This window comes from Anolis sagrei, chromosome 4 (assembly GCF_037176765.1).
Source record: "Anolis sagrei isolate rAnoSag1 chromosome 4, rAnoSag1.mat, whole genome shotgun sequence".
NCBI lineage: Eukaryota > Metazoa > Chordata > Lepidosauria > Squamata > Dactyloidae > Anolis > Anolis sagrei.
Window position 1 is genome coordinate 20,656,405 of NC_090024.1, and position 12,124 is coordinate 20,668,528.

General features: G+C 43.6%; 1 protein-coding gene across 1 annotated transcript in view; it reads right to left on the reverse strand.

The window, feature by feature from the left end:
* The window catches only part of ZHX2 (zinc fingers and homeoboxes 2), a 31,133-nt gene extending 21,418 nt beyond the window's left edge, over window positions 1-9,715 (reverse strand). The window contains exon 1 of the mRNA XM_067467310.1: window positions 9,357-9,715. The gene's annotated coding sequence lies outside the window, so the exon portion shown is untranslated. The remainder of the gene's footprint in view (window positions 1-9,356) is intronic.
* Between the last annotated feature and the right edge of the window lie 2,409 nt (window positions 9,716-12,124).

Genomic DNA, 12,124 nt, shown 5'->3' on the forward strand with positions numbered 1-12,124 from the left:
CTCTCTCCACTTGGCTCCTCCCACTTCTCCTTCTGCCAGCTTGCCTTGGTCTCCATGGTAACGCTGACTGAGGATCTCTGAAATAGGCTGCTCCAGTGTTACTGTAGCTAACCCAAACACACATATATACAGTTTAAAACATGCAAAGTATTAATAACTTCTGCACAAAGCTACATTACAAACAGTTATAAATATATTAAGACAATACGCCATTTCATGTCATCCTCCAAATCACTCCATAGTCTTCAGTTCAAACAGTCCACTAAAATCTTCTTCCAACCATTGCTGTCAACTAAAAAAAGTCAGTTAAAACTATCTATCCTTTGAATGTTTGATCCCATAACCAGGCTTTGAGCTTTTTCCTGAAGGTCATGAGGGAGGGAGCAAATCTGATCTCGTTTTAAACAAATCTTGTCCAGAAAACTCTGTTATAGGTTTGCCTTACAGTTGCAGCAAGCTGGAAATGATTTGAAGGCCTTCAGCAACAACGTTTGAATACACCTTAGATTTTGGTCATGAAGAGTTGGGTGAACCACCTTCTTCCTTGGTGTGCAAACGCAAAATAGGATAGGATCGCATACAAATACACAGATTGAAAGAAATGAGAATACTGCCGCATAAAGTTCAGATATAACCTCTTCTCCCCATCTACCTGGCAGTAGTGCTTGCATGCAGTACATCTTAAGGGATACTCTTATGTGTAGGTAATTATGTGTGAGGGCAAAAAGGTATCAGCGAAGAAATATTTGAAGAATGACATTAACAACAACAACAATGACTAAGTATGATATTATAGGTTAAGCATCCTTTATCCAGAGTTCTAAAATTGGAAATACTTCCAAAACAAAATCGTCTACTTGGATGGCTCAGATAGGGACAGCCTTGCTTTCTGATGGTTCAATGTACACACATCTTATTTCATGCACAAAATTGCATTTAAAGTGTTGTGGATGAAACTACCTTATGCCTATGTGTATAAGGTATATATGAAACATGCATCTATTCTGTATATAGACTGGGGTCCCATTCCCAAAATATCTCAGTGTGTGTGCATGTGCACGTAATATGTATATATGTATGTAAACACAGCCATTTAAAAATGTGAAACAATCCATAATCCAAAACATTACTGGTCCTAACCATTTCAGATAAGGGATACTAAACCTGTAACTCATTTGGCACAACAAATAACCATATTAGTTACTTTCACTGACAATTTTAATGGAAAGCAGTTTCCTCCCCTCTTTTAGGTTATTCTCTGTTCAATTGTATAAACCCACCAGCAAAAAAGTAACAAAAACCAACAAGCAGTGCAACAAAACTAACACGATCAAGTATTTTTGCAACATTGCAACATGCAATAGCAGCAAGTTAAAAAGTAACAGTTCTAAACCTTATTTTACAACAAAAACAAGAGAGAGAGCAAATCCCTGAGTTTTGTTTGGCATTATTAATGACTTAGATGAAGAGTTAGAAAGCATGATCATCAAGTTTGCATATGACACCAAATTGGGAGGGATAGCCAATACTCCAGAAGACAGGAGCAGAATTCAAAGCGATCTTAACAGATTAGAGAGTAACAAAAAGTAACAAAATGAAGTTCAACAGGGACAAATGCAAGACACTCCACTTAGGCAGGAAAAAAATGAAATGCAAGGAACAGAATGAGGGATGATGCCTGGCTCAATAGCAAAACGCGTAAAAAAGATCTTGGAGTCCTTGTGGACAAGTTAAACATGAGCCAACAATGTGATGTGACAGCTAAAAAAGTCAATGGGATTTTGGCCTGCATCAATAGGAGTCTAGTGTCTAGATCCAGGGAAGTCATGCTACCCCTCTATTCTGCCTTGGTCAGACCTCACATGGAATCACACTGTGTCCAGTTCTGGGTACTATCTTGCTCTTTTGAAATCTTTTTTTTCTCTTTTCCCCCTTTTAATTAATAATATCAATAAAAAGCAATCTTAAAGAAAAGAAAAAGAGCTGGGCATATTTAGCCTGCAGAAGAGAAGGCTGAGAGGAGACATGATGACCATGTATAAATATGTGAGGGGAAGTCAAAGGGAGGAGGGAGTAAGCTTGTTTTCTACTTCCCTGGAGACTAGACGCGGAACAATAGCTTCAAATTATAAGAAAGAAGATTCCATCTGAACATTAGGAAGAACTTCCTGACTGTGAGAGCTGTTCAGCAGTGGAACTCTCTGCCCCTGAGTGTGGTGGAAGCTCTTTCTTTGGAGGCTTTTAAGCAGAGGCTGGATGGCCATCTGTCGCGGGGACTTTGAATGCGATTTTCCTGCTTCTTGGCAGGAGGTTGGACTGGATGGCCCATGAGGTCTCTTCCAACCCTATGATTCTACGTGGTTTGCTACAACTGTACCAGCATGTTTTTAATGTGACTCTTCTTAGATTCCAATCAGTCCTCCACATTTGTTGGGATTAGGGGTCAAAACCCCTACAAAAGTGAAAAAAAAACCTCACAAATTAAAAACTATGGTCAATTTGCAGTAGACGTTGGCCATAGAATTGCATTGCAGGACCTAGAGATTTCTAGAGAGACCCATTAATCAAACCTGCAAGTAATCAAATCTTTTAGAGTTAAACCCAATCAAATTTGCGAAATGTGGAGTAGCAACTGTACATCAGGGCCTTTTGGCATCTTAAATTATTCCATTAGGCAATACCGCTCTACATCCACATCGTTTGGAAGTGGCTATTTCCTAAATCAGTCCCTATGGGAAGGCAACACTGAGTGAAGATTGACTCTCATTTTCCCAACTGATCTATTTGCTCTTTCAAAACCTCTCAGATCACATTAGAAATGATTGTCTTCTAAAGCAGGAATGTACAAGTGGCTTAACACTACACATGCCAAATATATTTTAACTCAGAGAGCCTACACACATTAACCAAGAACCAGATCCATATATTGTTCATACACTTTTTGCTATCATTCCACTTTAAGGTTCATCTATACTGGAGTATTAATACAGCTTGACAGCACTTGAACTGCTGTGACTCAATGCAATGCAATCCTAGGAACTGTAGTTTGGTAAGGCACCTGTACTATTTGGCAGAGAAGGCTAAAGGCCATGGCCCCATCCAGACTGCCATATAATGGAGCTTGTAACTGTATTATATGCTTAGTGTAGATGTATATAACGCAGATCAATGCAGTTAAACTGCATTATATGGAACTACACTGACTATATAATACTGTTTCAACTTCATTCTATGGCAGTCTGGATGGGAATTTGAATTTCCTCTTAGAATCATAGAATCAAAGAGTTGGAAGAGACCTCATGGGCCATCCAGACCAACCCCCTGCCAAGAAGCAGGAATATTGCATTCAAATCACCCCTGACAGATGGCCATCCAACCTCTGTTTAAAAGCTTCCAAAGAAGGAGCCTCTACCACACTCCGGGGCAGAGAGTTCCACTGCTGAACGGCTCTCACAGTCAGGAAATTATTCCTCATGTTCAGATGGAATCTCCTTTCTTGTAGTTTGAAGCCATTGTTCCACATCCTAGTGTCCAGGGAAGTAGGACTACAAATCCCAGCATCCCCAGGGTAGAACCATGGCAATTATAGTGGAACCATAGTGTTATAAGAATAAAAAGTACCAAGAGGATACTTGTAGATCTGCCTCTCACACAAGTTACATCGCCTTGATGTTTCTTACAGTGGCAAACTATAAATCTTTTCAATACCAGATTTGTCTTATTTGAATGCTAGTGAGGAAGAAGCCACACAGATCTCCTTATGCATTAGAATCTATTTATTTTAAGCAAAGCTCTTCCATATTCTTCCAAAATTATGGATTTCCAGGCCTGTGGTGCAAAAACTAACTTTTTCAAACTTTGATTGAAAGGTACTGGTAATTTCCAGGTGTCTCTGAAGCATGCAGTCTTCTCCCAAAAATCTGTGCCTGACCTAAATCGCATTTTGTCACTGTCTGTGGCTCTGTGTTATTAATACATTTCCTTGAGCTTTTTGATCTGGGAGGGGAGAAAACGCTCTTGGAGGACTGGCTAACATCACATGCAACAGAAGAGAGAGGCAACAAATTGCAGGCTAGGCAGGAATTAAGGACAAAACAGCATTTTAAGTAGGCCAACGCTCGGTTTATCACGTCTTCAGGTATCAAGCTGTAACAGATACCCTGGCTGTGAAAATACCCCACATTCTTACAAAGAATGATCTTTGCTTGCAGATTTGTAATGCCATTGCAGACATCTCACAAAGTGGACTCTAGACTGAGAAAGCAGATGTTGTAATAAATATGGTCCTTTTTAACCTGTCTAAAATCTCTGCCCTGATTTTGCTGCAATCTTTTCTACTCTGGAAGCTGGCCTTTCATGTGCTCAGCGATACCCTCTAACTGTGGAATCCTGGGATTTGTAGTTTGGCAAGGCACCAACACAGTTGGGCCAAGAATTCCCAGGATTCCATAGCATTGAGTCATAAAAGCTAAAATGGGGTCAAACTGCATCACTTCAGCAAGCATCATAAACCTGAATTTTATGAGTTCTGTTGTCATCGAGTTTCCAGCCATTTCTGACTTTCGGTGACGCAAATGCACTCATTATGGAGTTTTCTTGGCAAGATGTATCCTGAAGAGGTTGCCACTGCATTCCTCTGAGGCTGAGAGAACGTGATGTGTCCATGTTAACCCAATGGGCTTACATGGTCAAGTGAGGATTTGACCCTGAATCTTCCTAATTCCAACCCTCAAGCCATTGCACTACGCTGAATTTAGAAACACTTACAAAGTCATCAATTAAAAAAACATTTTTAAACTTAATATCAACATGTATTTAAATAACTCATAGAAGTAAAACAATTTAAACCAAATCTATTAAAAACCAAGAGATTAAAAAAAAACAGTTTCTAAAGGCCCGTGGAACTTGTTTCCACTTGCCAATATTGAGACCATAAGGAGGTAGCCATTTACGTATCTCTATATCAGTGTTTCTCAACCTTCCTAATGCTGAGACCCCTTAATACAGTTCCTCATGTTCTGGTGACCCTCAACCATAAAATTATTTTCATTTCTACTTCCTAACTGTAATTTTGCTACTGTTGCTACTGTTATGAATTGTGAAGTAAATATCTATATGCACAAATACCTGATACACCCAAATTTGAATACTGGTGGGATTTGGAGGGGTATTGATTTTATCATTTTGGAGTTGCAGTTGCTGGGATTCATAGTTAACCTACAGTTCTTGCAGACAGCCAATTTTCTCACACCAGAAGTGACTTGCAATTTCTCAAGTCGCTCCTGACACACACACACACACAAAATAAGGTATCACTTGTGGCTGAGTATAATTGCCTTTCAAGTGTAGAGTGTTTGCTGTGGGTCTGTAAGATCTACCATAGAGAACTATTTTGGATCCGCATCTTCAGTCATCTGCGCTTTGAAACCATTTTCTTCTGAAACGGTTCTGGCCCCGCTTACCTCTCCGAACGCATTTCCGCCTACGAACCGACTAGAACATTAAGATCATCTGGGGAGGCCCTGCTCTCGATCCCGCCTGCGTCACAGGTACGCTTGGCGGGGACGAGAGACAGGGCCTTCTCAGTGGTGGCCCCTCGGCTATGGAATGCCTTGCCAGCTGACATCAGACAGGCACCTTCGTTGCTGGCGTTTCGGAGAATGGTCAAGACCTGGCTTTACGAACAAGCGTTCGGCTAAGCAATGCAACTAACTAAGGAAGACGGTAACTGAACATAGGAACGGCACAATGACTATGAGAATGGATCTGACTTTAACGGAGGCGCTATATATGTTGTTTGTCGATTTGTCTGTCTATGTTAATTGTTGTGGAGCGACGTTGTCGTCCCGGTTGTTGTATTGCCGTGTTTTTAATTGCACTGTAAACCGCATTGAGTCGCCTGTCAAGGGCTGAAATATGCGGTATAAAAGTGAAGCAAATAAATAAATAAATAAATTCTTCTATGCTGATTTCACACCAACCTAAATAGCGAGTATAGTGTCTCCAGTTTAGGGCTTTGAATATGAGTTCTTCTATGTGTTCACTCTATGCACCATTTGGCTACATCCCTTTTGAGTTGCCTTCTATCCACATGAAGAGGCCACTGCAGATATGACCTTCAGCTCATTGGCTTAGCTCACAGGCCCCATCTATATAGCTGTTCAATGCAGCTTCAAACTAACTTAAAAACACATTGAGCAGACTACACATGCTGCAAAAGAATGCTGTAGTACATTTTAGGGACTTTAAACAGACTTAAGGAAAGTCATGGGAAAGCCTCAAAGGAAGCCCTTAATGTGCATCAGCGTGCTCCAAGGTAAGCTACTTTACAAGGTCAGGTTGGCTTGACTGAATACAAATTTCTGCAAATAAGTGTTGCTGCATACACACATATTTACATTCCAGTGGACGGGAGTTGATTTTTTAACAAAACCCTGCACTCTCCATGTGGGAACCATGGAATTGGTTCAAGGACACCCTATGTAGTTTGCATGACCACTATCTGGGCCTCAAAATGGGTTATATCAGGCATGGGCAAACTAAAGTAGGCTGTTAGGAATTGTCAGAATTGAAGTCCAAAACACCTGAAGGGCCCAAATTTTCCCATGATTGGGTTATCTGATTTCCTTTGTAATCATTCATACAGCAAAATCACTTTCTTCTATCCTGGTTTGGGAGTGAACTAAGTGATTGGTGTAGAGCAGTGTTTCTCAAACTTCCTAATACCACAACCTCTTCATACAGTTCCTCATGTTGTGGTGACCCCCAATCATAACATTATTTTTGTTGCTGCTTCATATTTGTCATGCAGGATGTCGTTTCATTCACTGGACCAAATTTGGCACAAATATCCGATACACCCAAATTTGAATACTGGTGGGGTTGGGGGGGGGGGGTGTTGATTTTTGTCATTTGGAAGTTGTAGTTGTTGGGGTTCATAGTCCACCTACAATCAAAGAGCACTCTGAACTCCACCAATGATGGAATTGAGTCAAACATGGCACACTGAACTCCCATGATGAACAGAATACAGTATGATGAAATAACAAACACGGAATGGCTTAGACGATGCAAATGAACTCCACCAATGATGCGTGACCGCATCTCCGTTTATGAACCCACGCGCTCTCTTCGCTCATCCAGAGAGACCCTGCTTGCGATCCCACCAGCGTCGCAAGCGCGTCTGGTGGGGACGAGGGACAGGGCCTTTTCTGTGGTGGCCCCCCAACTTTAGAACACCCTCCCTAAAGACATCAGGCAAGCCCCTACGTTGGCAGTCTTTAGGAAGAGTTTGAAGACCTGGCTGTTTCGATGTGCCTTTCCAGAATAGGAAACTCCAGCAATATGTCCCAGAAGCACTTTATCGGAGTTTAAGATGGCCTGCACATTGCACTTACCCTGAGGTCCTACATCCACCTGTCACACCCAGCACTTTTTAATCTGCACCCATTACATTCGGCCCGACCCTAGTTTTATTGTGTCATGGTGTATTGTTTTTATTGTTTACTGCTTTTGTTTTAATGTTGATTTGCTTAAGTTATGTGTATGTATGATAAAACATCAAAATCATCCGGGCATCCCCTGGGCAACGTCCTTGCAGACGGCCAATTTTCTAGAAGTGTGGGTTTAACCTACTGCGCCACCAGGGGTTCCTATTTGCTGGGGTAAGAGCACAAGATGACAAAAAACATTACCAGAAGCAGACCAAGCATCAAACCAACCCAAAATCAGACAAGCCCCAACGTTGGCAGTCTTTAGGAAGAGCCTGAAGACCTGGCTGTTCCAGCGTGCCTTTCCAGAATAGGAAACTCCTGGCATCATGTCCCAAATGCACATTGTTAGAGATTTAGGACTGTCTGCACATTGCACCTACCTCCAAAAACCCCTACATATCACCTGTCAAGTCCAGCACTTTTTAAATTTTGTCTATTACATTTGGCCCGGCCTTAGGTTTTAAATGCATCATGGTGTTATTGTTTTAGTGTTTTATTGTTTTGCTTGATGTTTTATTATTTGCTTTATGAGTTTTACTGTTGTATTTGTATGCTATTGTTTGTTGGTGGACTTGGCCTTTGTAAGCCGCATCGAGTCCTTCGGGAGATTTTGCGGGGTATAAATAAAGTTAATAATAATAATTAATAATAATAAAATGTGTTGCTGCCTCAAGCCAGAGAAAATAAAAAGCAGAGTGTGCCTTTAAGGAAAGACAGACTGGGCTGGAGGAAAAAAGGGTGTCCATCAGCCCCAAGGCAGGCTTTCCCAGGCTGACAAAAGGCACACAGGAAAGAGTCCTGGGCTCCCACACCTCACATGGCTTTGATGTCAAGCAGTCAGGTGGAACTTTTCAGCAAATCAACACCTCACTTCCTTTCCTGTTGAAACATATAGTATTTTCCCCCTCCTTTCCCTTTCCCCAGAGGAAGGCATACAATATTGCAATAAAGCTGATAGTAAGGGGGGAGGGTGTATAGATATATATATATCTGAAAGGGGAGGGGAAGAAGGTGGGACCTTTTAACCTGGAAGTCTTTCCAAACAGGAATGGATGGCCTGAGATCCTGATCTGATGGAAGCGACTAGGAGCGCATTTTTGGGCTGATTTCCGACCAGAAGGAATCTGGATCCCTTTGGGAACATTGTGGCACCGGTTCCCTATAGAAGTCGGGTTTGTTTGGATGTTTTTTTTTTGTCCCCAAAGACAAGAGCATGGCGCACGGTTTTCCAAAATATGAAGAGAGGGGTCTGGAAAGAGGGGAGGGAAATAAACACCACGCATTGGATTACATTGAGACCCAATTTCTTGGGTGTGTTGCGTGTTTGGCTGGAGGGCCAAGGCGGACACGAAAGGGAAGCGTGCCAAGGTGGAGACCCCCTTTTCCCCTGTTTTCCCCTCCCCCCCCGCCCCATATTTTCCCCCCAAGAAGGGGAGCAGCCTCTCCTTGCCAAGCCTCCCTTTTTCCCTACGTAACGCCTCCTCCTCCACCAAGGACGCCATATTTTCGTGTCGACTGAAGAGAAACGTCCACAGTTGCCTCTTTTTTGGGGAAGGGGAGAAGGCAAACACCCACCCCATGGCTTCCCATCCCTTCCTGCAAACCCTAGAGATCCCCAAATCAAGGCATGGCTTGTGGGAAATGCAGTTAGGATGCAAGTCTCCAAAAATATATATAATTCGGATTTGCTAGGATTCTATTAAGGGCATATTTGGGGTGGGAAAAGTTGGGGAAAGAGAACCATATGGCCGCTTTGGAGGACCCACTTCCTCGCCGTGGTCACGGGTGGGTCCTTGCGTGGAATTGACTCTCTCTGTGTGTGTGTTTGTCAAAGGAGGGAAAGGAAGGCGAAGTTTCTCTTACCTGGCGATTCCCCGCCTGGGTGGGACAGGGGCACGCGTGGCCCCCCTCTTCCTGCCTTCCTTCCCACGGACACTCCACTCACTCACACGCCTCGAACTTGGACCTCTTTGGGACTCCTCTTGAGCAGCTTTCCCCACGCCATTCTCTAGTCCAAAACCAGATCCACGCACCGTGGGAGATTGTGTTATATTATTATAGATAGAGAGATAGACATGTATTTGCAAAATAATATTATTATAAAAGGGAGAAAAATATATAATCTCTGGGTGATCGTCGGTGGCGATCGACGCCAAAGCCCACGTGATCCCTGACGTCGGCTGGCGTATTTGCATACGATACAACCCGCAGCTCTTCCCCACCGGGATCCCGGGATTGGGTGGGAAGTGGGGGGTCCGGCCCTTTAAGTGATATTTTCCCTCGTGTTTTGGGTGGTCCTGAAAAAAAAAGTGCTTCTTTCCCCTCTTCCCCACGCGGGATTCAGTTCTTTGGCGTGACTTTTGGGTGCCAAAACTTTGCTTGGAAGTTTGCGCGCGGGGGGAGAGCATTCCACTCGGGTTGCATCCACCCACACTGTATGGATGGAGATGTGGACAAGCTGGAATGTGTCCAGAGGAAGGTGACTCTAAAGATCGAGTGTCTGGAGAACAAGCCCTATGAGGAGCGGCTTAAATAGCTGGGCATGTTTAGCCTGCAGAAGAGAAGGCTGAGAGGAGACACAATGAGGGCCATGTATAAATGAAAATAACGTTTAACAACTTAATTCCCCCCCTCCCCCCGCCTCCATCTCTCTTGAAGGGAGGAGATGTTGACAAGCTAGACTCTAAACATCAAGGGTCTGGAGAACAAGCTCTATGAGGAGCGGCTTAAAGAGCTGGGCATGTTTAGCCTGCAGAAGAGAAGGCTGAGAGGAGACACGATGAGGGCCATGTATAAATAAAAATAACAACTTAAATAACTTTATTTTTTGCCCCCCACCTCCATCTCTCTTGAAGAGGAATGTGTCCAGAGGAGGGTGACTCCAAAGATCAAAGGTCTGGAGAACAAGCCCTATGAGGAGCGGCTTAAGGAGCTGGGCATGTTTAGCCTGCAGGAGAGAAGGCTGAGAGGAGACATGATGAGGGCCATTTGTAAATAATAATAACTTAAATAACTTTATTTTTTGTACCCCACCTCCATCTCTCTTGAAGGGGAATGTGTTCAGAGGAGGGCAACTGTAAAGATCAAGGGTCTGGGGATCAAGCCCTATGAGGAGCGGCTTAAAGATCTGGGCATGTTTAGCCTGCAGAAGAGAAGGCTGAGAGGAGACACAATGAGGGCCATTTGTAAATAATAATAACTTTTAATAACTTTATTTTTCGTACCCTGGCTCCATCTCTCTTGAAGGGGAATGTGTCCAGAGGAGGGCGACTCTAAAGATCAAGGGTCTGGAGAACAAGCCCTATGAGGAGCGGCTTAAAGAGCTGGGCATGTTTAGCCTGCAGAAAGGAAGGCTAAGAGGAGGCAGGAAGAGGGCCATGTATAAATAATAATAACTTTAATAATTTTATTTTTTGTACCCTGGCCCCATCTCTCTTGAAGGGGAATGTATCCAGAGGAGGGTGACTCTAAAGATCAAGGGTCTGGAGAACAAGCCCTATGAGGAGTGGCTTAAAGAGCTGGGCATGTTTAGCGTGCAGGAGAGAAGGCTGAGAGGAGGCAGGAAGAGGGCCATGTATAAATAATAATAACTTTATTTTTTGTACCCTGGCTCCATCTCTCTTGAAGGGGAATGTGTCCAGAGGAAGGTGACTCTAAAGATCAAGGGTCTGGAGAACAAGCCCTATGAGGAGCGGCTTAAGGAGCTGGGCATGTTTAGCCTGCAGAAGAGAAGGCTGAGAGGAGACACCATGAGGGCCTTTTATAAATAATAATAACTTTAATAACTTTATTTTTTTGCCCCCCGCCTCCATCTCTCTTGAAGGGAGATGTTGACAAGCTGGAATGTGTCCAGAGGAGGGTGACTCTAAAGATCAAGGGTCTGGAGAACAAGCCCTATGAGGAGCGGCTTAAAGAGCTGGGCATGTTTAGCCTGCAGAAAATAAAATACAATACAAAAATCCTGCCAATCTCTTGGGAAGACAAGTGAGCAAACATCAGCGTGCTGGAAGAAGCAAAGACCACTAGCATTGAAGCAATGGTCCTCCTCTGCCATCAACTCCGCTGGACCGGCCACATTGTCCAGATGCCCAACCACTGTCTCCCAAAGCAGTTGCTCTACTCCGAACTCAAGAACGGAAAATGGAATGTTGGTGGACAGGAAAAGAGATTTAAAGATGGGCTCAAAGCCAACCTTAAAAACTCTGGCATAGACACTGAGAACTGGGAAGCCCTGGCCCTCGAGCGCTCCAACTGGAGGTCAGCTGTGACCAGCAGTGCTGCAGAATTTGAAGCGGCATGAATGGAGGGTGAAAGAGAGAAGCATGCCAAGAGGAAGGCCCGTCAAGCCAACCCCGACCGAGACCGCCTTCCACCTGGAAACCAATGCTCTCACTGCGGGAGAAGATGCTGAGCAAGAATCGGGCTCCACAGTCACCCACCAGAATACTGCTCCTGGAAGACTATCCTACTCGTCCAACGAGGGATCACCTAAGTAAGTAAGTAAGTAAGTAAGCCTGCAGAAGAGAAGCGGTGAGGGCCATGTATAAATAAAAATAACTTTAATAACTTTATTTTTTGTATCCTGGCTCCATCTCTCTTGAAGGGAGATGTGGACAAGCTGAAATGGGCCC